Here is a 27,826-nt window from a genome sequence, read left to right as displayed (position 1 = left end):
TATTAGGTGACTTCTAGACATCACGATGCATCATCTGATTACGTCCTAATTACAGCAAGCCTATGCAGTTGGCACTTCTGGGAACCACATCTTACTACAGATGAGGAAACTGAGGCCAGGAGAGGTAATGTCCCTCCCCTGAGGTCACACATCCCTGCTATGTTTCTGCAAGAACACACCCTTGAACATGCATTTTTCCCACTCGATACATTTTCTTGCCATGTTCTACTTTTAATCAGGGACTGAGGGGGCAGCTCTGCTTCACTGAGACAGGACTCTCCATTTGGAAGGAAGGTCTGGCCCACCCCGTGTGGGTCCTGAGGGCTGCACGGGGCCTGCTGTCCAGCGTCGGTCAGTCTCCACTTGACCAGCCTTAGCCAGCCTGATCCAGCACGGCCCTGGGTCCGTCTTTCCTTGGGGCGTGTTGCCTTATCCCCGTACCAGGCTGCGTGTGCCAGTGCCCTGCCCACCCTCCCAGACGTCGGGCTCATCCACTGTGCGTACTCACTGGGGCAGAAGCTGGGGTGGCCCCACCCTTGGCCCCTGGGCCTTTCTTCCCTGTTTCAGGGCACATTGGCCCTCGTCCAGCTGCCAGCACAGGAGTCTCTGGGCACTTTCTCTGGCCCCTGGAGACTGCTCTAATCTCCAGCATGCATGGCAGGTCAGAAGTACCAGGGAACTGATGTCTCCTGGGAGCAGCCCTCAGCCAATTAATATAGGAATTGGCATTTAAATACTCCAGCTCCTTCGCCCTCAGGGGGCACGACTCTGAGGCGTCCTGGGCACTGGCTCCCTGAACTCCCCAGCAGGGCTCAGCCCCAGCTGCCCAGGTGGTAATTGGCTTGATAACAACCACTCATTGGCTTCCTTCCCTCCCCTTGTCTGTTTCACTTCCCCAGCCCCCATCAGCGCTTCTTGGGATCGCCCTCCCACATCAACTCGAATCCTTGGCTCAGGGTCTACTTCTCATGGAACCCAAATTAAGACATCCACCCTCTGCTTTCCTGCAGCCACCACCCACTTCTGGCCTCTCCCACTCACATTCCCCACAGGCTCTCTCCCCTCCAATCCATTCCCCATACTTGTCCCCAAAGTCACCTTTTAAAAATATGTGTTGTTCACCCCACTACTTTGCTGATTTCCCCTTGCCTCTAAGCACAGCGCCCCAGGCTCTCTGTGTTTCTGCTCCATCGGCCCCTCCAGCATCCCATTCAGGCACCACCCTTGCCCTGTGCTTGGGCCCTGTGAACCTGTCTCTCCTGTCTCTGCCTTTGCACTTGCTGTTCCATCTGCCTGGCATGCCCTTTCCTATTTTGATCACTCAGAAAACTTCTACTCATCCAGCAGGGCCCATCTCAGAAGTCACCTCCTCTGTGAAGCTTTCCTGGACCACCCTAGCTATCAATAACCCTCCCTTCTTTTGTGCTCTTTTGTACATTATTCACCCCTTTAATTCAAGACTTGTCTTACCTTCTTATAATCATCTGTTTAAATGTCTGTCTCCCCTTGGCAAGCTCAGTCCCTCCTCAGCTCTCTCTCCCTGATGCCCAGCACTGTCCCTGGAACAAATTAGGTTTCCAGTGACTACAGATATCCCTTGCTAGCCAAACTCTTGCTCCTATTTACTCAAAACTTAGTAACCAAATAGATGAGGATGACATGGCATCCCTCTCGATTCTGAATCCATTGTCCAGCATCCTGGCCCCTGAACTGAGTGGCGTGGGCGTGGGTGGCAAGAGATACCTGTATATGAATGAATGAATTACTTAATGATTGAGAGAGTTCAAAGCTGAGAACGTTCATCAACTCAGGGCACAGACCTGCGTGAAGTTTGTAGAGAGGAGGGAAGGAGGGAACACAGAGATGCTGAGCCAGAGCCAAGAAAGTTGTTTTGCTTTGGAATATATTATTTTTGCAGGTTGCTATAGTTACCGCTGTGAAATTAAAAATTAAAACCTTGTGAAAGAGAGAGGGTTGACTGAGATGAGGCAGTTCCTTGACAGGCTGAGTTATTTATCTTTTCCCCATGTAACATCTGGTTATGTGCTTGCAAATTTATTTTTAATTCAGAGCTCCAAAAGAGATTTTGCGGTGGTGCAAGGTGCCCGGGTGAACGGCTTGGGAGGGGAAGGTGAAGCGAGTGGTATCACGGGGCAACTGGTGACCCTCGGCTTGTCCCCTGGCCTTCGTTCCTGCTTCGGACACAACATCTAGGAACCAGGGCGTGGCTCGAAGTCGGTCCAGACCCCCTGCCAATCAAAAGGCAGCCGTAACCATGGTTCCCAGATGCAGAGCCAGGATGGGGGCACATCCCTCTCAGGTCCCAGCGGTTCTCTGAGCAGGAGGACAAACACCACTGGGGGCGGAGGGAGGCTGAGTTTCTCTCTCTCCTGTCTGTCTCTGAACCTCTGTGACCCCCTGTGTCTCCTGGGATCTTCCCAGACCCCTTAATTTGACAGCCAGAAAGAAAATGAGTGGTTTTGTGGAGACAACACTGGCTGGAGTTAGGACGTGTGAGATCTGGTCCAACCGGCCATTGCTGGCTGTGTGACCTTGGGAACCCCCTTCCCTCTCTGGTCCCTGTTCTCCCAATTCATCAGGGAGGGGTTGGAGTCTGAGATAACCCTCAGGCCCCCATCCCAGGACTCTAAGTGAGTCTAAGGAGTTGCCAGGCATCACTGGTGCCTGTTTTTGTGCTTCTGCCTGATTGCCCACTGTTGCAGGGTGGGGACCCAGGGCAGCCTGCCCCGGGCTCCCTTTCCTTGCCAGCCTTCTTCCTGCCTTAGGCCTTGACACCTACCCTTCCCTCTGCCTGGTGTGCTCTTTCCCCAGAAGTCCACAAGGCCCCCTTCTCCACCCCACCCAGATCTTTGCTCAGATGTCCTCTTCTCATCCAGATCTTCCCTCACCAGTCAATCCGAAACGACCCGTCCACTCCACTCTCTCCTACACCTGGGGGTATAGTGTACTTTCTGTCTGTCTTCCCTTAGAGGATGTAAACTCCAGGAGGGTGGGGACTCTGTCTGTCTTGATCATGGCAGGGCCTGGCACACTGCAGGTCTTAAAAAATGTTTGTCAAGTGAATGAATGAATGAATGAGTGAGTGAAGAAAACATTTATTGTCCCCTGCTAAATGCCAGGCTAGGTTAGGACAAGTTAGGATAAGTTAGGACTTAGGGGAAATGAATGGGGCAAAAAACTCACAGGCTAGGAAAAATGAATGTCAGAGGCAATTTTGAAAGATGAAGTAAATTCCTTCAGAATGGCTGGTGCTTGTGTGTGTTTGTGTGTGTGTGCACGTGTGCCTGTGTATGTGGCATGGGGGAATTCTTTTCTGCTGTGGTAAAAATGACCATACAGGGTGAGTTAGAGAAAATAATTGTATATATTAAATGTATATTCTCTATAATAATAAAAGTAATAATAATGACCATGCATTGAGTCCTTATTATGTATGGGACCCAATGCTTTAGACATATGAACTCCGATCTTTACAAAAGCCCCACTGTGAGGTCAGGCACTTGTCTGTTACTCTCACTGCTGTGTCCCCAGTGCCTGGAACATATTACGGGCCCAATGCTCATTTATGATATGAGTGACTCTCCATTTTGTATTCAAGGTACCTGATCAGAGAGGGTGAGTGACTCAGCCAAGGACACACAGCTAGCAAATAACAGAGCCAACATTTAAGCCAGGTTTGCTTGGCTCTGTCCATGTTGAAAAAGGAGATCTTCCCCCTGTCTGGTGCTTCTTTGAGTCACTGTACCACACCCATTCCCCTGAAGAAATGACCTTCCCACCCTTCGCCAACCCTCCCAACTTGCCTGACAGTCTGCTTAGTCAAAGTCTGAAAGATCTTGCCCTGGAAGGAATGGACATCAGGCCATCAAATCTGCAACCCACCCCAGGCCCTGGTGTCTTTGAAGTGTCCTGGCTTCTTGTCATCCTCCACTCTGCCTGACGGGGCTGCTGTGGGAGGACCAGGGAACATTCTGTGGGTGACAGATCCCAAACTTCCTGACAGGCTTGGACTCATTACCCAGCTGCCCCATGGGCGAGCTCTGAAAAGCATGGCTGAAGCCCTGGGCCTGCGCGTTCAAGGGGGATGAATAATGAAAGCACCTTCCGGCACCACCAGCTGGCGGGGCGTTGCTGTGTAGCTGGCAACACTGCGTCCCAGCCCGACTTTATTTTGGGTCTGCAGGGGCCTGTGTGATTGTTCTGGTGGACAGAGGACACACCTTGCGGGGGACGGTTGCAGCCAGACCGAGCTAGGCTCAAATCCTGTTGCCTCTTGGACAGGCTGGGTGCTCTTGGGGAAGTCTCCTCTTAGTTCCCGCTCGGTGCCTCTGTTTCGTCTGTAAAATGGTCCCTGTTTTGCAGGGTCATTGAGGGGACGAAGTTAGGTAATGTAAACTGTAAAGTGCCTTGTAGAGGCGAGGGTGGCATCAAGAGGAACGCATCTCTCACTTGCTTACTGTCTGCCTCTGACGTGAGCTCTGTCGCGGGGCTTGGCTGGTATGTTCACCTGGGAGCACCTGGAACTCAGCCTGCTCTCCATACATGTTTGTTTAACAGTCACATGAAGGGTGCAGGTGGTAATTGTGAGCCCAGTCAAATGTGCTGCCTGGAGGTTCAGTTTGCTGGATACTTGGAACCCTGGAATTTTCATGGTTCAGGGCAAGACCCCCACCCCGTTCCTCACAGTTCTCAACTGGGTTCACATCGGTCGGCCTGGTGGCCGGTGACAATGTGGCCTGAGAGGCAGGTGCTCAGTTTTCTGAGCCTGCCGCGAGCAGAGGCCTACGCTAGTGCATTTGGGGAGAGATGGAGGGAGAAAGAGTGGCCCCTGGAAGCAGTGTGATTCCATGGTGGGAGCGTGGGTCTGGGGTCAGCCAGGCCGTGGATCCCATCTCATGCCCATCATTAGGAAGGGTAGGGACGTACTCAGCCACATATAACAGAAACCCTACTATTGAGGTATAACCCAGTTGGTGCTTGTTGCCCTCTATGGCAAGAAGTCCAGGGAGGGCCACTGGGACCAGTGTGGCTCTCACTGCTGTCACTGGTGGCCAGCTTCTGCTTGCCGGTGCCTTTGCCATCTTTACCATGTAGCCCTTTGTCCTCATTCCTGGTGCCTCGTGGTTCCAAGATGACTGCCACGACTCAGGCACTGTGTCTTTGTTCCATGTAGGAAGAAGGGGAAGGGATAAGTGCAAAGGAAAGGGCTTTCTGATTGTGGAGGAATGCTGTCTCCGGGACTTTACCTAAATCTATTGGCCAGATCGTTGTCATATGCTACTCTTGGCCAAAAAGGAAGCTGGGAAAATTAGTTTTCTGGGTTTTTTTGGTAGCCAGTGTGCTAGGAGCTGTCGTCTGTGTGGAAAGCAGCTGCCCGTACATAGTTTCAACAGCTCTAGGGTGGTTCCACAAGCCCTGAAGTTCCCTGTACCCATGCACACTAATGCTTGAACTTCCACATAGGTCCTTTCCCCACAGAGTATTGACCAAGATGTGGGTTGTGTGACTACCGCTCCACCGAGTAACAACTGTGTGACCTCAGGCAGGTTCTCTTATCTTGATGAGCCTCGTGGGGATCGTGGTCCTTCCCCATGGGTTTGTCTTATGAGAACTTAAAATTTTACCTGCCCTATAGTAGGGATTCAAAAAATGTAGCTCTTAAATTATTGTTGTTGTTATTATTATGACCACGGTTCCTAGGATAAGGCTTTTATGCCAGTGAAAACCGTAATGTTTTCATTATTGTTGAAAGGCCCCGAATGTCTGAGGAGGTGGTCCCAGCTCTACCCCCACCTGCTGTGTAACTTTGGATAAGCCGTTGCCCCTCTCTGGGCTGGAGTCTCCTCTGTATAATCAGGGTCTGGAACCCGAGTGTCATCACAGGCTTCCCCTGATGAGACTCAGACGCAACACCTCAGGCGGCCGATGATCATCCCTTCCCTGAGAGTGGGTCTTGCTGTGGACGGCAGCAGGGTCCAGGGGAGGGGAAATCTTGCCAATGTGGGGGCTCTTCTGGGCTTGCTGACTCCAGGTCCCTCCCTCCCAGGCTGGGTGTGTGACGCTGGCAGAGCCCCTCTGTGCTCTGGGAGGCCTGAGCCACCCCACGCCCGGCTCCGTGCCCCTCTCTCACTCCCGGTCTCCTGCCAACCCTCCTTCCTTCTCCAAAAATTACCTCCTCTTGCTGACCTCCTAGCAGGCAACGACTGTCCCCGGAGCCAGCTTCCCACAGTGGGAGGGCCCGCACTGGGGCGGGTGTGTCAATGAGGCTCTGGCCCCTCTGTGACCCGGTGTTTGCTTTTTTCTGAGAAGGGGGCTGGGGAGCCCCTCTGCCCTCCCGGGGGAATACGTCCCTCCACTGGCTGTGACCTCAGCAAGCTCTCACTCCTCTCAGGACCTCTGTTTCCCCCTCTGTGGCGGTTGAACGCCATGGCTTTTGAGAGGCAGGGAGCTTTTCTGAGCCTCTGGGGCGGAGGGCTTGCTGTGGCATAAGCTGTGGTTGTCACACTGGCCCCACAGACCCTTGATGTGGTGCTGAGACTGTTGTGGGAAGGGCAGTAGATCCGACAGGGCTCCTGGGCCCCCAGCCCCCACCTCCTCAGGCAGGCAGCTTCTCTTTGATCTATTTCCCGTATTGGCATCCGCTGAAATTTTGACTGGAAGAGCACTCCCAAGTTAAAATTAAAAGTTTGAAAGTAATAGCTAATGCTTTAAAGATTTACCACGCGCCAGGCGCTCTGCTAAATGTTTCAGACATATTAATTTGTGTAATCTTACAGCAGTGCAACGAAGTAGGGCCTATTACTAGTTCCATTTTGAAGGCGAGCATATTGAGCAAAGAGAAGTTCAGGAACTTGCCCAAGGTCACACAGCAAAGTAAGTAGGATCTGAACGCAGGCAGCTGCCTCTTCGCTACTGTTTTCTCCCAGAAAGCTACGGATTTAGCTTATCCCCTCTGCCTCCCCATCTGATGTTGGAATCCCTGCTACAACATTCTCCCGAATTCATTGCCTCTTCTCAGCTTGTACACTGGCAGGGATGGGGAGCTCACTCCCTCTCTGGGGATCTGTGGTCAGCTGTACCAGTTTGAAATCTCATCCCCGAACTCAGGGACTCCTTCATAAGTCCTCAGGGCTCAAAACGGTTTCCTGGGAAACAGAGCAGCTTGCTCAGCCCCCAGCCTCAGACCTGGTGTGGTCTGGACTATAGACGGAGAAATTTAGAGGGGGCCAACAAGCCTCATGTTTTGGGGCGATGGGAGAGGATGCAGGGTGGACATCAGGGTGGTGGCTCAGAGCTTGTGGGCTCTGGACTCATTTCCCACTCTCAGCCTTAACCTCATCTTCTATGAAATGGCACTTACAATACCACTTCATTTGTAGGGTCGGCGTGAGGATTAAACAAGATAATCCACGTTAAGTGCCTGGCACATAGGTAGCATCAAAACAATGTTAGTACCTGGTATCATCATCAATGTCATCATCACCACCGATGAAGTCTATCTTCTCGCTTCAGAGTTTAGGAATGATTTGGTCAGTGGCTTAATTGTGGAACTAATGAGGTCAGGAACTTGATTCTTGGGTCCAAAGCCAAGAATTCTTCTCTTTGGCATAGAGAAGAAATTGAGTCCCAGAGAAGGGTAGAGTCTAGCTTACAGCTTGAGCCTAGTCAGTGGCAGGAAAGAATAGAGTTCTGTGGTGCACAGTGAGAGGTAATTGGTCAGTCTCACTTGACATTCTGGGAAACATGGGGTCAAAGGTCAGAAGCAGGCCCTGTGGGAGAGTGGAGCTGGTTCATGGGCACTTGGTTCTGGGAGGAGCAGGGAATTACCTCCAGGAATACAGTACAGGTGGGATGTCCAGGTGTTCAAATCTGAACATCTAGATGTGTTGTCTGACTAAGCGTTTCTATGCTGTATCTGATGTGAGACACAGTTTGGAGGGGTGTAGCCTGGACTGGGCAAGGACAGACTTTCTGAAATATTTTCAGAAAGGCACATGGTCAGGGTGCCTGAGTGGTCTGTTGGAGAAAGCAAGGGCTCAGGAAGCACAGTGGGCTTGGATCCCAGCTACAGGTGGGCTTGGATCCCGACTCGCTGGTGAGGGGTGAGCCTTTACTTTCTTTGTAGAGAAGATGGAGATGGGGTTGTCGAAAGGATTAAACCTGACACTGGCAGCTGAGTAGCTAGAACGGTTGCCAATCCAGAACTTGTCTTAACCAGATTTAAAAATTAGGAGATTTGACGCATCTAAATCCAGTTTGCCTCTGTCTCTCAAGAACTCAGAAAGATCTCGGCACCTTGAACTTCTGTCTCGAGAGGCCAAGCTGGGCATCTCTGCTCCCTAGAACTGGGTGGAGGAGCGTGTGCTCTCTAGTTTATCCATCCACCCCAGGCCTGCAGGCTGGTTGGAGGCCAAATAGTCCACCCTCCTGCCCCAACAAACCTGCCCCAGGCTCTGGAAGCAGCTCCCTCCTGCTCCCAGAGAGATCGTGGGAAAGGAAAATTCCCCACCCCTGGAGGTGTTTGCTCAGGGCTGCTACAGGATGAATGTTTCCTTTCATAATGTTGCTAATCATTTTCCCTTCCAGGCAGGAGTGGAGTTTCCCCCAAGCTCCTCACAGCTGCAGTGCCCTGTGGGCTCTTAATCAACCTTACGTGGTAATTAATAATAGATCCTCCTGCTCCAACGCCATCACTACCGGCTCTCTGCTCCTCCTGACAAGCTGGCGTCTTCTCGGCCAGATGAGGCCGAAATCAAAGGCCTGAAATTATAGCTGAAAACTTTTCCTCCAGTTGTGTGTGAGAGGGAATCAGGAGAGCTTGAACCCCTGCCAGATCCAGTGCTGGGTGAGATTCTCATTTTACCGTCACTATGACCCCACTGGGTGATCAGTCCTGCTTTAGGGATGGGGCGATAGATTGCAGGCCCCCGTCCATTTATCCCCGTGGTTCCCACACTCCGGCACATGTTGGTGTGAGTCAGGAGGTCTGCTGTGGGACCTGAGAACGAGCATTTCTAACAGGTTCCCAGTGGTGCTGTTGCTGCTGGTCCAGGGACTGTGCTTTGAGAAACATTGATGTATTTAACTAAGACTCATCCAGGGCAAGTTACTCGGTGCAAGGCATGGGGAATACAGTGATGAATAATGCAGAGGTAGCACCTGCCCTCTCATTGGGTGGCATTCACCTAGGGCACCATGTGGTGGGTAGAGAAGTATGTTCTAGAATCGGACATGCTTGACTCAAGAACTGGCTCTGCTGGTTACTTTCTCTGATTCTGGGCAGTTTACTTGACTTTTTGGAGCCTCAGTCTCTGCATCCGTCTAACAGGGATAATTATGTTTCCTGCCTTGGGTCGTTGATGTGGGGATTAAATGAGGAAAGGAATGTAAAAATATGTGCTTAGAAATGTCAGTTATAGTAACACTGTACCATTAATAACGATGTTATTATTATTGTTGGGTCATTGTCTAAGGTGTGTAACTTGGTCCTGGAGCAGTTGAGACTCATTCATTCATTCATTCATTATTTATTCCTTAATTCTTTTGACACATATGCCTTGAATATCAAGTATGTACCAGGCGTTAGAAACACAGAAGTGAACCCAAAAGCTAAACTCCTTCCTCTCATGGAGCACACTTTCTTGCCATAAGCAAACATATATGTAAGTCAGAGAGGTGATAAGTGCTATGAGAAGAAACCAGGCAGGGCAGGGTATAGATGTTGGGGGTGGGAGAGATGGGCAGGTGATGCTCTTTTAGGTAGAGTAGTCAGAGGAGGCCCCTCTGATAAGGTGACCTTGGAGCGAAAAGCCGACTGAGGAGGTATAGCGAGGGAGGGTGTTCCAGGCAGAAGGCATAGAGAGCACAAAGGCCAGGTGAGGACCAAGGTCGTTGCATGCATCCCACCTGCAAGTCTAATGGCATTGCATCCAGGGGTTCTGGACCTTTGTGCTCCGTGGACCCCCAGCAGCCTGCATCTCTCTTCTCTCCTCCTCTCCTCCCCATCGAGGACTGACACCCTCAGAGCTGCCACACCCTTTGTTCCCCAGGGCTGCTTAGCCTGGCCACAAACACCACCAGCTTTGGAGTTGGCTGATGCCTATGTGAACTCCATTTGATGCACCTGCAAAGTAGAGATGATTTTTTTACCTACACCACAGATGTGGTGAGGGTCAGAAGTTCTCCAGGCTGTGAAAATGCTTTGCAAGCTGGGCACTTAGTAGGTGTTCAACGAATGATGGTCATCACTATTCCCTCCTCTCCCTCTTCCCTTTCTGCTCAGCTCAGTGAGACCCAGGATTCCAGGTGGGAACTCAGACCCAGAATTCTTGCTTAGCCAGGGAGTGTGTCTCATTTGCATAGCTTTGCATAAGGCCTGGAATGGTGTGTACCTCTTCTTGCCTTTAGTTCCTGTGAGCTCACGTCACCATTTAAAAATAGGGTGTTGATCTTCCCCTTTTCCCACCACTCCCTTTGCCTGTTGAAAAAAATTCAAGCTATTAATCAAATACGCCAGGTTTGGAAGCTGTTTTTATTTTGGCTCAGTGCAGAAGGGGGTCACCCATTCTAGGAAGCCCTTGATTATCTGCTTTACTGGAGGGGAGATGACAGCAATGATCTCACACAGTAGAGGGTCCTGGAAGCTTTAAAAAGAAAAGTCAATTTTATTCTTTCTGCTTATAAAAGTAGAACATATAGGCAAAATGGGAAAATACAGAACAGCAGGAAAAATTCCCCCAAAACGTACCCATGATACCCCAACCAGACACAATCACTGTTAACACATCAGTACACTTTTTCCTGGTTTATTTTTTCCAATGCAATTTTTATATAATTGAGATCATACTATATATATATGATGTTAGAACTGGCTTTTTTATTAACAAATATCATGACTATTTCCCTTTGCTATTGCAAACTTTGTAAACATCATTTTCATGTCCATGTAATAGTCCATTAGTTTCTTAATCATTCCCCTCTTTTAGGACATTTATGTTTATCTAGTTTTCTTTTTTTTTTCTGCTATAGTATATGTGGCTATGATGGCAGGTTCTTGGCTTTTTCTCCTCTGATTTTGGGTTATTCTCTCAAGGGAGATTCTAGAAGTAAGATGACTGGGATGGAAGGGGGAGATAAGTTTGAGGCTATGGATAGATTTTGCTGAACCCCAACTTGGTATCTGGATTCAAGAATGTGCTTTTGTGTTGTCATAACTAAAACTTTCTGAAATAAGCCCCAAAGCAACCCTGGGATGCCCTGCAATGGCAGTAGATAAGGCAGTGGCCCCCTTCTGTAGCCTGCTGCTTCGTGGCTCCTGACACCCTACTCACCTCTCTGCTGGAGTGGAAGGCTTGGACGATCTGCTCTCTCACAAACATCCCTGGAGCAGAATGTGTTTAAGAAAATATCTGGGATTCGATTAAACTTGAGCTGTGTCTCCAAGGCTGTGTCTTTATGCTCTCACAAGTCCTAGTTTGCAAAAAATGACTTGGCTTTGTGTCAGTTAAGAATGCCTTTGGCTTAAACAAATATGAATTTCTAATTTTTTACTTAAAATAGCAGTCCAGGGTATGCACAGCTGCCCAAAGATGCTGTCTGTGCCTCAGGCTCAATCTTCATGTTCTGCCATCTCTGGCACAGTGGCATTTGTTTTCATGGTTGTTGCCTCATGGTCCCAAGATGGCTGCCACACCTCCAGGTATCAAATCCTCATACTAGGTTTGAAGAAAAAGGAATGGTAATGGGGCAAAGGGACATGACAGCCAGGTCTGTTCTTTACATCAAAAAGGCAAAAGCTTTCCTAGCAACCCCACCTAGCAGATTTTTGCTTGCATCTCATGAGCCAGAACCAAGTCATGCAGCCATTCCAGACTAATTTGCTGGTGAAGAGGAATAAGGTTATATGTCCTTTGGAACAATCAAGTTTCACCCTCAGGGCTCAGGTAGGGACCTACTCTCCTTGAGATCAGTGGAACACCAGTTCCATGGGAAAAATCAGAGTTTTCTTAGCTGGGAAAAATGGGGTGTGGGTTGGTGGGATGAGTGTTAACAGGGAGGGGACATTGCCATGGGCTTTGTGGAAGACATTAAATTCATCCTTGGGGTGGCCTCTCCTTGGCTGATGCTCATTCCTCTTGCCTGGTGATTGGCTCAGGGATGAACACTTGGTCTAAATAGGGTGAGGACATCCAGTCCATAATGGGGAGAAGAGAAGGCTCCTCCTCTGTGCCATGGGGTACTCAGATGTGATGCCCAGATCTGCTGCAGCCATTTTGTTTCCATGAGGGAAGCCAAACTGAGGATGAAGCTGACAAATGTACAGGGGAGGGAATAGAGATCCAAAGGGAATTCCCAAGAAATGGAGCCAAGGCCTTGATCTAACTATACCTGAGGCCCTCATTACTTCTAGACTTTTCAGTCACAAAAGCTAACATACTCTCCTTGTTGTATTAAATGAGCTCAGCTGAGGTTTCTGATATAACTCAAAGAATCGTAACCGATAGAGATGCAAAGAAGAACTTTGAAAAAAAAGTTGTGTGGTTAAATAACTTTAAAGAACAAGATTAAGCAAAATTTGACAAGCTTTTTCTTTTTTTTTGGCTTCAGTTAGATTCTTTTACATATATGCTAATGTGTAATGTGAAGCTTCACAATGGGGAAGATCTCACATAGCATTTCCAGGACATATTGTCCCCAGAATGCTTTTATTATGGGACATAGGTCATCACTGGGACCTGTCAAGCCTAACCCCTACACTATAGACCTTGGCTTTTAACATGAGATGGAAATTAACAGTTAATGTAGACAGAGTTACGAAGAGAGTCGAGAAAGGGTGAAGGTTTTGATTCCCCCAAATTTCCCCAAATGGTCTGTGAGTTTCCTCCGAGGGAGGCCCAATGTCAAAGAGATCAGACACAGATGCTAATTGGAATTTGGTACAAAGGAAATTCCAGGAAGCTCAGTGTAACACAGAGAGTCTCAGCTGGACAGGGGAGGTGGAGGTGATTGGGGTCCTAGTCCTGGGTGGTGCAGCTTGTCTTTCTGGGTGGCTCTGGGCTGATGCCTTCTCTCCAGACCTCAGTTGTCTCATCTGAAATGTGCGGAGAGGGCCAGTTTGTCCGTGATGTTCTTCTGAGCCGTCCCAGGCTGCAGTCAGGGCTGGTGTAGGATGAGCCTTTGAGAGCACTTCCTCAGTACCAGACCCTCGGCGGTGTCCTAGAGAGAGAGAGGGAGATGAATAGGACACTTAACCCTGCCCTCCAGAAAGCAACTGTCTAAAGGTGATGGTGCGTGCTCGTGTGTGTGTATGTGTGTGTGTGTGTAGTGCATATGATTAACAATTGGAGATGAAATGAAAGGTTTGATCCTATGTGTTCACCTCTTTCTAGCACTCAGTCCTAGAATGCAGTGATGCTGAGGCCACACCCGTGCTCAGTGCGGAAGAGCGCCTTGACCATTCAGTGATGTCTGCCGTGGGTGGTGGGCCGGGGCACACCTGCCTGCTTGTCTAGTCTTTGTAACACAATGTGAATGGAATAAGGAGTGAGCACAGGGGCTGTAGGAGTCAGAGGAGAACCCAGCCTGCAGGTAGTCGAGGAAGACCTTCTGGAGAAGAGGCATTGATGAACCAGTGGGAGTTTGCCGAGCGTAGAAAAGTGGGAAGAGGATTCCATGCTGTTGATGTATTTTTCAGAAAGGCCCCTCTCCTGCCCTTAGTGGGATGGATGGAAGGGGGTGGGATGGACGCAGAGGCACCAGCAGGGAGCCCGTGACAGCCAGCCAGGCGGGGGCAGGGGCCAGACTGAGCAGTGCTGTGGAGAAGGAGGGGGAGGGGCCCGGGAAGTGAGCATTTTGGGGTGTCTTGGAGAGGTTGTCCGCTTCCTCTCTCCATGACGGTTTAGGGGGAGAAGGGGGCTGCCTGGCGCTGCAGGGACCAGCTTCTTCGGATGAATCTGCTGTTGACCTTTGCTGATTCTGAGTAAACAACTCAGCCTTGCCGTTGTGGAGCTGGGGCTGCGCAGAGCAGACCTGAGCCTGCCTCCAGCCCGGGGCTCCCCGGGGGGGCTAGGAGTCTGCCCCACCCAGCGCCGGGAGATGGTTCTTGGCAACTGGCCACCCAACAAGACCAATGAGATTCTCCTGGCAGGAGGGACCAGGTGGGCACCTTTGCTCCTGCTTGTCTGGGTGGGGACTCCCTGAGAAAGCTTGTGAGGGGCCCTAATGACAGCAACAATAACAATTACGACTCTCCTGACATCAGCCCATCCTTCGAAATGCACCCCCAATCTAAAGCCTGCCATTGCCTCCTCTGCCATCACCTTTGTTCCAGGTGCTATAATATTACCTGGCTAGTTACTGGAGACCTCCCACTGGCCTCCCTGCTTCCACCTGGCCCTCTCCAGTCCATTCTACACAGAGGGATCCTGCTACTCTTCTGACCAAAATCTTCCAATGGATCCCATCTTACAGTTGAAGTAAAAATCCCAACATTATCATCTGCTTCCCTACTGGTGGCCCCCACCTCCCATTTACCTCTCTGACCTTGTTTCCTATCATTCTTGATTACTCAGCTCTGGCCACCCTGGCCTTCTGGCTTTTCCACTAACTTACTGTAAGCATTCATGCCCCAGGACCTTTGCACCAGCCATCCGTCCTGCCTGTAATGCTCTTTCAGATAATCACATGGTTCTCTCCATTACCTTCTTTAGACCTTTGCTCAGATGTCACCTTCCTATTGAGGACTCTCTGACCATCTTATCTAAAATTGTATCTCCCTCTACTCTTCCTGACCCCCTCCTGTGTTTTTATCCACAGGACATATCATCATGTAACAAACTATATGTTTTACTTATTTATTAGTCTGACTCTCTCCTGAGGTGTGTGTTCCATGATTGCAGGGACCTTTGTCCTCTTGATCACTGTTGAGATCCCAGTCTGAAAACACTGTCCAATGCATATTAGGAGCTCAATACATATTTGTTAAATGACTGAAGGAATGATACTACTGAGCATCGTGTTGCTGTCTCTGGGCTTCAACCATCTTAACAAATCTGGGAAGACTGCACTATGAATTTTTATTTTCAGTTTGGAGAATTACTCTTGACCCACCATCAAGTTCACTTTTCTCTCCTGGGTATAGTCTGCTGATAATCTCATCAAAAGAATTCTTCCTCTCTGATAGTTTCTCTTCTAGCATGGTTCTAGCATTTCCAGTCAGCTCTTTTTTTAAAAATGGTGTCCGTCTCTTCCTAAACTCCCCATCTGTTTATGCATGTTGTTCACCTTTTCCACTAGATCCTTTGATCAACTTATTATAGTTACTTTAAAGTTCTTGCTAGATAGTAAATGATTATTTATTGAGTACATTTATTGTGTCAGGCATTGGGCTAATGACTTTTATCTCTTCAACAAGTTGATTCAGATGAGAAACTTAAAGCTCACTAACGGGAGGTGACTTGCCCCAATGTCCCCTGGCCAGGAAACAAGGGCACTGTGGTTCCAACCTCAGATTGACAGCAGGACTTTTGTTCTAACCAACTCTGTTGTTACTCCACCTTCAGCCATGAGCTCTCCTAGAGGCTTGGACTCAGCTCACCAATTTATCCACAAGGAAGGATCCAGGTGGCCTGTCCCCATGGCACTTCACTGTGGCCAGGTCTCAGAATAGCAGAGCCAGCTCAGATTCAAGCCCCTCTGCTTGGGCTTCCAGACCCCCACCATCTGGCCCCATCCACCTTCCTCTCCCATCCCCAGGGCTTCCCAGCAGGGAGCCAAGCTGGTCCCTTCCTCTGCCAGAATCACTATCCACCTTTTTCTTAGCCTCTTCATTCCACGCTAAACTTCACTCTTTCATTTCTTGTTCGTTGATTCACTCACTTAATATATACTTATTTAGTAAATTTAACTCAGTATATTTAACTCAGTAAAAGAGACATGATAAAAGATTACAGCTTCTGGAGCCAGACAGCCTGGTTTGAATTCTGGCCTCTCCACATACCAGCTGTGTGATTTTAGTAAGCATTTCATCTCTCTGGGCCTTGATTTCCTCATCTGTAAAGTGGGAATAATGGGAGGACCTATCTCAATACACCAATGTGAGGATTCAGAGAATTAGGCCATGTGTGAGTATAGGGCCTGACACTCAGCCAAGCTCTCAGTAAGTGTCAGCTGTCACTAAGAGTGAATGCTGTGATGTGGGGACACAGAGGTGGCTCAGACATGACCCTGCCCTCTGAGATCCCCCAATCCTGAGGGGCATCAGACATATAAGTCCGGGCCCTATGGTCAGGACTAGAGATGGGTCTAGCACAGGCTCGGGGAAACCCAGAGGAGGGGCCCCTCCTTTGCTTGCCAGTCTAGCCGCTTGGCCACTCAGAGGAACAGAGTCACTGGGCTGTGAAAAGTCCAGCTGGCCAGGTTGTGGTGGGAGCCCCCTCCTGTCAGTCCTTCCCCAGGCCCCCACCCCGGCCAGCACATTTGCTCTCATTGGCCAGAGAGGAAGGTAGCAAATGCAGGGATAAGACTGAGGCTGTGCCCACAGACAGATACACAGACAAGACATGCACTCAGGTGCACACATGCAGACAGAGCCCTGATGTAATAACAGCTCAGACATTGCTCTTCACATCTGCCAGGCGCCGTTCCAAACATTCCGCATATATTAATTTATTTGATCCTCACAACAATCTTATGAGGTATGTCTTATTAATGTCCCCATTTTACTGATGGGGAAAGTGAGGCAGAGAGGGGTTAGGTGATTTGCCAAGGTCATACCAAATAAATGGCAGAACCTAGATTCCAACCCAGGGAGTCATGATCCAGAGACAGAACCACTGCACACACCCAGACACACATGTGCAGTGACACACGCGCAGTTTCAGATGTGCAGGCACAGGTACGTGCCCCAGGATGGACCTGGAGCCCTTCCAGGATTCGCGAACTCAAGGGCAACACAAGGAGCCCACTCCCTCACACTCACCCGGATGAAGGGGGCTAAGCACACTGCCATCTAACTCGAGACCCCTGCACAGTTGCGCAGGAGCATGTGGGCTCTGGCAGACACACACTTGGAGGTAGGCACACGCATGCTGTGTGCACGTGTGCCCCCCTCAACGCACACAGAAATGGAAAAAACAATCACGTGATTCTTGTAGAAATCCGCCTGGCTCTCTGCTGACTTCTCACAGGCTCGTCTCCACCCTCCATTGGAGTGGCAGCCCCGGGAGAAGGGGCTTCACCCCTGTGATCCCCCAGTGCACCTAGTGCAGTGCCTGGCACCTAAGACGTGCTCAACCCCTGCGGCTGCCTGTTCTAGGACTAGTGTCGGGCCCTTTGCAGTTACGAGCCCTGACTTTACAGTCAGACAGGCTGCCCTCCTCCTTGTGAGGCAAAGGACTTCACGTTTCTGAGCTTCCCTTCCTTCAAGCTTGCCCCCAGCCCCAGGGACCTCCTGGCTAGTGCTCCAGCATGCAGGGGGCTGGGATGCTTCTGCCTCGGGGCCTTTGCACTTACCTTTGCCCGCACGGATCCACATGGCTCCCTCCTTGGCCCCTTCAGGTCATTGCTTCAACGTCACCTTCCCAGTGAAGGTTTGCCTGGTCTCCCTCCTTCAATTGCAGCCCCTCCTCCACTGCCTTCCCTGATCTCCTACTCTCACCTGTCACCCCTCTACATCATCCATAGCGTCCTTCCCCTGCAGACAAGTTTTACTTATGTGTTTATTGCTTGCCTCCCCACTAAAGCTCCGTGAAGACAGGATTGTTTCTACACTGTGGTGTCTCTGAGCCGAGAATGGTTACACACTCCTGGTGTGTAACAGGAGCACAGGGGCCCTCAGGGGGATGGAGAATGAGATTCACTGTGAAATGAGGGTGATCGTAACAACCTGAGGACTTGCTGGGAGGTGAGGTGAGAATATTACACTTGGACACTTACTATGTGGGACAGAGCATTGTTGTCTCAGAGCTCTTTAAAAAAATTACAGAGGTACCACATGACCATAATCTCCACTGTAAGTCTCAGGCAATACCTGGCGCATTGAGTAAACCACGGAAGGTCCTTTGCCAGGCACGGCCCACAGCCCCTTCTGCCCACTCTCCTTGGTTCACCACTGTAGGCCTGTGGGAATACTTCCAGGCCTGCACCTACATAACAAAACGTGTATGTCATAAACAAATATTGTACATCCATCCTCCATTCATGCAACAGCTGTTTATTGAGCACCTACTATGTGCCAGGTATTGTTCTAGGGCTACTCACATGAGATTCCTGCCCTCCGGGCTTGACATTCTAATCAAGTAGAGAGTGGATAAGTATAAAGTGTGATTTCAGGTGGTGATTGATGCTGTGAAGAGACATAAGTTCAGGTAAAGGGATAAAGAATGAAAGGAGTGGGGTTGGGGGCACTGTTAGTCCAGGTGGTCAGGGGGCACCTCTAAGGAGGTGAAATTTGACGTGAGAGCTGGAGGATGAGGCGGGACAGGCTCTGTAGATTTCTGGGGCAGAGCCTTCTTGGCAAAAGGGTCGGCGGGTGTCTAGGCCTTAAGGCTGGCATGAAATTAGTGGGTTGGAAAAAGGACAAGGAGGCCAGTGGGGCTGGAGCGGATGAGCGAGGGGAGGGGTAGGAGACTGGGCAGAGAGATTGGGGTGCAGAGCATGGGGGGCTGTGGGACGTGTGGTGAGAGCCACAGAAAGATGTTGAGCAGAGGCTTGATCTGGTGGTGGTGGTGGTGGTGGTACATGTGTGTGTGTGTGTCTGCACGTGTGTGTATGTGCATGCAATTTTTTTATAGTGGTAAAATATATATAACTTAAAATTTACCATCTTAACCATTTTTAAGTGTGCAGTTCAGTGGCATTAAGTGCATTCACATTGTTGTGTAACCACCACCACCACCATCAATCTCCAGACACTTTTCATCTTGAAAATCTGAAACTCAGTACCTATTAAGCAATAACTCCCCATACTCCCCACCCCCTTGCCCCGGCAACCAGCATTTTACTTTTCGTCGCTAGGGATCTGACTACTCTAGATGCCTCATGTAAGTGGAATCACAGAGTATTTGTCTTTTTGTGACTGGCTTATTTCACTTAGCATAATGTCCTCAAGGTTCATCCACGTTGTAGCAGGTGTCAGAAGTTCCTTTTTAAGGCTGCATAGCATTCCATTGTACGTATAGACCACATATTGTTTACCTATTTTTATCTGTCGATGGACACTTGGGCTGCTTCCACCTCTTGGCTGTTGTGAATAATTCTGCTGTGAACACGGCGTACAAATACCTGTTCGAGTCCCTGCTTTCAGTTCTTTTGGATTTATACACAGAAGAGGAATTGCTGGATCCTATGGTCATTCTCTGACCTAGTGTCTTACAGAACAGAATCCCTGGGCTGCTGGGGGAGGGACCCCAGGGAAGGGCAGAAGTGGGTGGGGGGCAGCAGGCACAGGGCACTTTTCCTCACTCACCTTGGATCCCTCCAGGTGGCATGCAGAGGCCCGCCTGACTCTTTAATGATTCAGGCACTTTCACTTCCATCCTTTAATTCACTTCACCCAGCTCTGGGAGGCAGGTGGGCAAGGCTTATGGTCCCCTCTGGACAGATAAGAATGCGACTCAGGGAGGGAGGGCTTCTCAGCCAGCTGCCTTGAACCGGCGTCTGCCTTGGGGCTGACTTGGTGGGTGGACCATGGCCCTGTGAGTCCCCCTCCAGCAACCCCGCTCCCGTCAAGCAGGGCTGGGCAGCGGAGAGCTCGAAACCAGAGAGGTGTTTGTTCCAAGATACTAATGAGCCTGAAATCCAGCCTAGGGCATTGGGCCCTGGAGAGCCACAGGAGGCAGTACCCTTATTAACCACCTGCCACGCAGGAAATCCATTCTGCTCACCTGCAGCTTTGGGGCTCACCTCTGGGTACCACCTGCTGCACTGTGTCAAGGCTGGGGTGTCTCTGGGCAGGGTGGGGAGCCCGAAGACCAGTTGTTGAGGGCCATGCGCCCTGTTCTGTGCCTTCTGAGGCCCCATCAGACCAGTCCATGGGGGTCACACCCCCAGCCCCAGTCCACCCTAAGATACCTGCTCAGGAGAATGAATGTGCGCGACCAGCATTCCTTGAACTCATGGGTCAGGTCCTGTATGTACACACTCCTACTCTCCCCAGGGAGAGTAGGGTCAGGCCAGCAGCAAATGGGGTGACTTGTTCTGGCGGCAGGCTCCACCCAGGTCATCCTGATTCCGACGACGTGGCTTCCACTACCTCCCTCTTTGCTCTTGAGGGCAGCGGGAGTTCTGACAAAGCCACTAGAAGTTCCTTCTGACCTGGGCAGGAGTCTGTCCTGGATGAGGGTACCCTCTAACTGGTTTCCTTTCATGGGGACATCTTTTCCCTCCTCCCCCTACTTTTTTGCTTTTTGGCTGATGAAGGTTTGGGGATGAATGGAGGAAATTCTGTTTCCTTGCGCCAGGGCCCCCTGGGCAGAATGGAGATGGGCCATGGTGACCTGGAGCTCTTGCCCTCCCCAGTGTAGGCATCCAGGTCCTGTGATCTCTCCCAACCATTCAGCCCCACCCTCTCTTCCTTCCTCTCCCCTTCCTCTCCTCCCTGCAGTGATCTGCCTGCTTCCCCCCACATCTGACTTCACCACAGTCACATGGACCTTCCTGCTTTCCTCAAACACACTGGAATGATCCTGCCTCAGGGTCTTTGCACTTGCTGTTCCTTCTGCCTGGAATTCTCTGTTCCTCCGACCCCCAATTTCACTCCTGCCCCTCCTTAAGGTCTTAGCTCAAATGTCACCTTTTCAATGAAGCTTTTCCCAAAACTCAGGTTTAAAACTGCAGACCGGCTCATCCCTCCCTGACCTTCCCATCCCCTCCCTTCCCTGCTTTGTTTTTCTCCATAGCACTCAGCACCACCATCACCTGCTGATGTATTCTGTTATAATTATTTACTCATTGACCTTTCTCTTCCCTCTAGATCCTACACCCCAAGAAGGCAGGGATTTCTGTCTGTTTTGTTTGCTGCTGTGTCTCCAGTGCCTGGAACAGTGTAGAAACCCAATAAAAATGCATCAAATGTGTGAATTCATGGACCATCTCTCTCTACTGCCATTGCCATTACTGGTCCAGCCTGTAGTCATCCCTCGCTTGGATGCTGCCACAGCCCCACCTTGGTCTCCCCATGTCCAGTCTTGCCTCATCCAGGCAGCCCAAGTAGCCTATTAAAATGCAGTTCTGACCAGGTCATCTCCCGATGGAAACCCTTCAGTGGGTTCCACCTCATGTGTAATGAAACCCACAGTCCATAACTTGGCCTTCAAGGCCCTGCCTGATCTGGCCCCCAGTTTTCCTCAGACTCACCACCTGCCCCTCTCCCTCTGCTGCAGCTGCACTGGCCTTCTTGGTGCTCCCTGGACCCATGGAGCCCTGCCTTTGGACCTTAGGGCCCTTGCACATGCTGTTCCTGCTGGCTGCACTGGTCTTGTCTACACCATTGCATGGCCAGCTCCATCACATCCATCTCAGACTAATATTGCCTCCTCAGAGAAGCCTTCCCTGACTACCCTAACTCATTTTTCTGCAGAGTCACTCTTATTTTGTTTTATTGTCTCCATGACAAGTCTCACAATTTAAAACTGTTTTGCTTGTGTATTTATGTTTATTCTCTCCCTGACTAGCCTGTGAGCTTCCTAAGCTGGTCCTTGTTAGCTCTCTTGCAGCTTGGAGGAGATACCTGGCACATAGTAGGTGCTCAGTCCGTATTGTTTGAGCAGATGAATGAAGACATCTAAGCACTTGTAGGCATTTTGCCCCTTACTCCTCCCCTATCCTCACAAGCTGGGGATTATGACACCCACTTGACAGTTTGCAAGACTAGGTCTTGGAGAGGTTGGCCAGTGTGCCTGGCTCACAGAGCTGGTGAGGTGTGTGTGTCTGTATATCCCCTTGTGTGTCTGTGTGTGCCTGCATGTGTCTCTGGGTGTCCTCTGTATGTCTCTGGATGTCTGTGTGTCTGGGGACCTGAGCATCCCTCTGGATTTCTGTGTGTCTATGTATGTCTTTTCCTGTGGCTGCTGTGTGCATAGCTCTGCTTCTGTGTGTGTGTCTGAGTCTGTGTGTGTCTATGTATACCATTGTGAGGACCTTTGTGTTGTCTGTCTTTGTGTCTCTGTGTGTCCCTGAGCATGTGTGTCCACCCTTCTAGCTCTGTTAGCTTTCCATGACCCCACTTGGTGGCCCATCTCATTTCCCAGCCAGCTCCAGTCCCCTCCAGGGCTCCAACGGCTCCATGATCTCCCAGCTGTGAAGTCCTGAGCTCCTTGGCACATGAGAGCTGGAGCAGAGCAGAGGGGCAGGCAGGCACCATGCATCCCTGGGGTCCCATAGACCCCAATCCTCGGACGCGCCCCCTCCCCCCGCCCCCTCCCCCCCCGCAACGATTGGCTCCTGACTTAAAATTGCCAATCTCAGATAGAGCTGCCAGGAGCCTGCACCAGGCTGGTTCCCATGGCAACGTGGAAGCTGCCAGGCCGGGCTCATAAAACAGGTCATAAAGCAGAGGGATGGGAGGAGGAGAGGGGGCTGCAGGGCTGAAGGAGGGCAGCACCCACTTACTGCCCAAGTGGGTGCTGGGATCTCTTTCCTCAGAGACCGTGCCACCCGGCTAGTAGGCAACCAGACCTGGGTCCTGTCTCTGCCCGCATGTTGAGTGGCCTTGGAGAGCTCCTTTGTCTCCTGAGCCTCAGTTTCCTTCTCCATTAATGAAAGTAAGAACGGCCCCATAGCACTGCCTCCAGCTACCAGGTTGCCTGGATTCAGGAATGCCCTGGTGAAAGGCCCAGCAGGACTCCAGCCCAGACTGAGTTCTCTGAGCCTCAGTTTCCCATCAGTAAACCAGAGAGCTAAGGGAAACAGCGTGGAGAGTGGCTGGCTTGAGGGAGCACTGTGCTCAAACTCAGCTCCATCTGAAGGCTGTGTGACCTTGGGCAAGTGGCTTAAGTCTCTGAGCCAAACTTGTTCATCTCTAAAATGGTGACAAGATTGTCATATGGTTTTTGTGAGAATCAAATCAGCGTTTGTAAAACACTTAGCATGGGCCTGGTCTTCAGAGACTGGCTGTGGCTACTAGTAATAATAATAGCTAATGATAATAATAGTTGTTATTCTGTGCCAAGCACTTGTCTAAATACTTTGCACATAGCAATTTATTTCATCCTCACAATCAATTATCTCCGTTTTACAGATGAGGACACCAAGGCACAAGAGGTTAAGTGACCTGCCCCAGGAGGTAGAGTTCCAGTTTAGACCTGGAGCTCCGGTCCTCTCAGCCACGTCCTGGTACTGCCTCTTGTCCCTGTCGTCCCCCCCACCCCCACCACAGAGCCAGTGAAGATGGTGAGAGAGGACAGCGTGTGGCTGAGCCAGCCCGCTCAGCCCAGGGGCCGCCACGGTGTGGGCCACACAGAGGGTTCGGTGAGCCCAGCCTTAGGGGCTGTTTCTCCGGAAGGACTTGGGGAGGAAACTGCAAGGACCATCAGGACTACCGCCTGCGGGCTTCCCTGGTTGCGCAGTGGTTGAGAATCTGCCTGCCAATGCAAGGGACACGGGTTCGAGTCCTGGTCTGGGAGGATCCTACATGCCGTGGAGCAACTGGGCCCGTGAGCCACAACTACTGAGCCTGCGCGTCTGGAGCCTGTGCTCCGCAACAAGAGAGGCCGTGATAGTGAGAGGCCCGTGCACCGCGATGAAGAGTGGCCCCCGCTTGCCGCAACTACAGAAGGCCCTCGCACAGAAACGAAGACCCAACGCAGCCAAAAATAAATAAATAAATAAATAAATTTTAAAAAGAAAAGATGACTACTATCTTAAAAAAAAAAACAAAAAAAACAAAACCCAAGCACTTTCTAATGACTTTAAATGGAGTATAATCTAGAAAAATTAAAAAAAAAAAAAAAGACTACCGCCTGCGACACCTCCTACTCTCACTGCTCAGATGGAGACATGGAGGCCCAGAGAGGACTAGTGACTCATGCAAAGTCACATAGCAAGAGGGCGGCTCCTAGGACTCAAACCCAGGCCCCCTTTCCCTGAAGCCAGTTATACTCTTAATAAACTCTCCTGCTGCCCAAATACCTCAGGCCATTGGCTATTTGGGTAGAAGAAAGAAAAACAATAGCAATTTCTATGTAATGAGTGCTTAGTTGGTAGCAGGTATAGTGCTGCACCCTTCACTTGCCCCTTATTTAGTCCTTGCAACAGCCCTTTAAGGTGTAAGGTACACATTATTCGCATCATCTCCATTTTATTTTATTTTTTAAAATTTATTTATTTTATTTTTGGCTGAGTTGGGTCTTTGTTGCTGCGTGCAGGCTTTTCTCTAGTTGCAGCGAAGGGGGGCTACTCTTTGTTGTGGTGCTCGGGCTTCTCATTGCGGTGGCTTCTCTTGATGCAGAGCACGGGTTCTACGCGTGCGGGCTTCATTTGTTGTGGCTCGTAGGCTCTAGAGCGCAGGCTCAGTAGTTGTGGTGCACAGGCTTAGTTGCTCTGTGGCACGTGGGATCTTCCCAGACCAGGGCTCGAACCCGTGTCCCCTGCATTGGCAGGTGGATTCTTAACCACTGCACCACCAGGGAAGCCCCATCCCCATTTTAGAGATGAGAAAATTGAGGACCAGAGAAGTGATATGATTTGCCCCAGGTCACAGGGCTAGACAGTGGAAGAGCAGAGATGTGAACACAGGCTTGCTGATTCCAGAGTGGTACTCAAGAGCCCCAGTCCTTAATCCTGGGATCTTTCTGTAGTGTAACTCTTGGGAGTGCCCATGGGACAGCCTCATGCTGGATGCAGCCAGGGCCCTGGACCAAATCATTGACAATAGGAGCAGGGAGAGGAAACAGCATTTACCTGTTTGTTGTTGTTGTTGCTTTTAAAATTTATTTATTCATTCATTCACTTGACAAATATTTATTAAGGGCCTATTCTGTGCACGCAATATTCCAGGCATTGGGGATACAGCAGTGAACAAAACAGGCAGTCCCTGGCCTCATGGACCTCCCTCTGAGTGGGGAGAGGCAGACAATAAATAGGGAAACAATAGAGATGTATGTCAGGTGCTGATAAGTGCTATGGAGAAAAACAGAGCAGGAGGTGGGAACAGTGCATGATGGCAGGGTCAGAGAAGGCTTCTCTGAGGTGATGACATTTGAATGGTGATCTGAAGGAGGTGAGGGTGTGAGCCATGTGAGGATATCCAGAGAAGGGTTTGTGGCAGAGGAAACAGCCAGAGCCAAGGCTCCGAGGTGGGAGCGTGTCTGGCATGTTGGAGGAGCAGAGGGCAGGTCCTCGTGGCTGGAGCAGAGCAAGCGAGGGGAGGGAGTTGGCGGGGAGGAGGTGGAGGGGTCAGTGGGTATCAGACCAGCAGCGTCCAGTAGGATTTTCTTTGGAGTGAGTTGGAATCATTGGAGGTTCTGAGTGGAGGAGTGGAATAATCTGATTTCGTTCTTAAGAGGATGCTTCGGGCAGGTGGGGTGAGGAGGTGTTGCAGGGAGCGAGAGCAGGAAGGTGAACTGGAAAGTTATTGCGGTATGTGAGTGTCAGACGATGGAGGCTGGGGTGGCTGGAGTGGAGGGGGTGGTGACGAGGGGGCACCTTTGGATACATTTTAAAGGTTCAGCTGCAGGCTGGGGGTAGGAGAACCCTGATCCAGGATGACTGCAGGCTTTTTGGCTTGAGCAAGAATGGAGTTGTCATGTACAGAGGTGGGGAAGCTGCAGGGAAAGCAGGTTCATGCCTGGGCTTTGCGCATCTCAATTCATTTAAGTCTCACTTTCTACCAGCCGCTCTCACACTTGAGCGAGCACCAGAGTCACCTGAGAGACTTGTTAAAACCCAGAATGCTGGGCCCCACAGCCAGAATTTCCATTCAGTGTATGTGGGGTGGGGGCCGAGACTTTGAATTCTAATCGGTCCCCTGGTGATGCTGACGCTGCTGTCCCCAGGACCTCACCTTGAGGACCACATGGTGACGTGATCGTTACAGTTGAGAAAATGGAGGCTCAGGGAGGGGAAGTGACCTGCCCAGTCCACACAGCTGGAAGGTGTCTAGTCATAAAGCCAGCAACTGAGACAAGATCTCTTGGGTTTTTGGCCAGCTTCTGGTCCCTGATAAGGAGAGAAGGGAGCCTCTAGGAGTCTAGGCCCAAGACTGCCCCCATCCCTCCCCCCATACACATTTTCAAAGCTGAGTCCCAAGGAAAGGACCCAGGGCTCCTCTGATCTCAAGATTTTATCCCTAGACACCATAATAAAGCTGGGGAGCAAGGCTGGGGTGCCATGTCTGTTTTCTCTAGTTTTTCCACCCCCAGGCTTGAACCTGCCTGGCTTCGCTGAGCCCTGTACCCAGCAGGAAGTCTGGTGAGTTTTGCTGCAACTCATGGAGTCTCATTTCTTTGTTTTACCCCCATTCGCCATATTCACAGGCTGCGGTTGTCAGGGGTGCTGTCCGCTGTTTATTTCTGGTTCTCCCTGTGTGGGCACGTGGAGGGATTGTGCTTTCCTGCCCCCTTGAAGTTAAGCATGGTCATGGGACTTGATATAGTGAAAGATCTATGTGCAGAAGTGAGGCACGCCTCTTCCTGGTAGAAACCTTGGAGCTGGGGAGGGTTTGCTTCCTCTACCCTCTGCCAGGAAGGCTGGTGGGCTCTGGACGGGAGGGCCAGCCAGCTTGGGTGCCTGACTAGGGCGATACGGAGCCGAGGCCCCGCCAACTGCAGATGCACACGTAACATGAGTAAGAAACAAACCTTTGTTTTTTTTAAGCCAGAGGTTGGCAAACTTTCTTGGCCAGAAAATGAATATTTTAGGCTTGCTGCAGCCGCTGAACTCTGCCGTCGTAGCCAGGAAGCAGCCATGCACAAGGCGTCAACGAGTGCTTGTGGCTACGTTCTGACGAAACTTCATTTACCAAAGCAAGCGGCCGGCTCGCAGGCCATAAGCCTTCCACCATATGAAGCCTTGAGAATTGGGGGTTGTTTGTTTCTGCGTCATGAGCTAGCCATCCTGACTCTTACACATGCGTTAGTGGCCTTGCTGGTACGGGAAACAGAGCCTGCTCTGCCCATGCAAGGGCAGGGTGGTAACTAGGGAAAGCACACCTTACTTTGGCTGGAGATCTTGTGGTTTCCTTCTTGGGTCCTCTTCCCACCCTTCTCCCTACTCTCTGTCCTGGGAGGTTGGCCTTCAGGGACCATGTCAATGACCTCCCTTGTCCTCTGGCCTCCAGCTGGACCTGGCCAGTGGGGAGCACCGGTAGGACTTTGAAGGGAGGAGGTGAGGTTGGGGTATCTATTCCCCTGCTCTCTCCCTGAAGGGTCATCTCAGATGGGCTATGTCCCCCAACTGAAGGCCACAGCTGCTGTCAGGGGGCTTTCTGTCTTGGGATGACAGCAGCTTCTCTCTCCCCTCACCCTTTAGGTTGATAATAGATCCATCTGCACCAGCCCTGGGGTACTGCCTTATCCTTTGTGGGTTCCTATACCCTGCACATCCCCTTGTAAATCATACTTTTATGAAACTAGGATCAAACGACTCAACTGGCTAGTGCCGTCTGCACCTGCCAGGACCCTGCCAGGACCCTGCCAGGACACTGACTGGGGTCACTTTGAGGCACACACGTCTGGGCTCCAATTCTGATCCGGTCACTACCTTGGGTGAATCACTTCATCTTTCTGACCCCCTGGGTTTTCTCTTCTGCACAATTGAGCAAAAATAACCTCCAGAAGAAGAGGAGGGGCTTCATAAACTGTGATGTCTG

The 27,826-nt window shown here is 50.6% G+C and overlaps 2 long non-coding RNA genes across 4 annotated transcripts in view; both read left to right on the top strand.

Moving 5' to 3' along the window:
- Nucleotides 1-27,826, top strand: part of LOC309613942 — a 99,667-nt gene that overhangs the window by 25,993 nt on the left and 45,848 nt on the right. The gene's annotated exons all lie outside the window — the stretch shown is intronic.
- LOC309613944 lies at nucleotides 716-27,826 on the top strand. Its single transcript, XR_014235955.1, has 3 exons — nucleotides 716-8,866; nucleotides 23,258-24,426; nucleotides 24,467-27,826. It is a non-coding gene; the product is annotated as an uncharacterized lncRNA (long non-coding RNA).

This window comes from Balaenoptera borealis, assembly GCF_965194805.1.
Source record: "Balaenoptera borealis genome assembly, chromosome: 16".
Lineage (NCBI taxonomy): Eukaryota > Metazoa > Chordata > Mammalia > Artiodactyla > Balaenopteridae > Balaenoptera > Balaenoptera borealis.
This window is presented reverse-complemented; position numbering and strand designations above follow the sequence as displayed.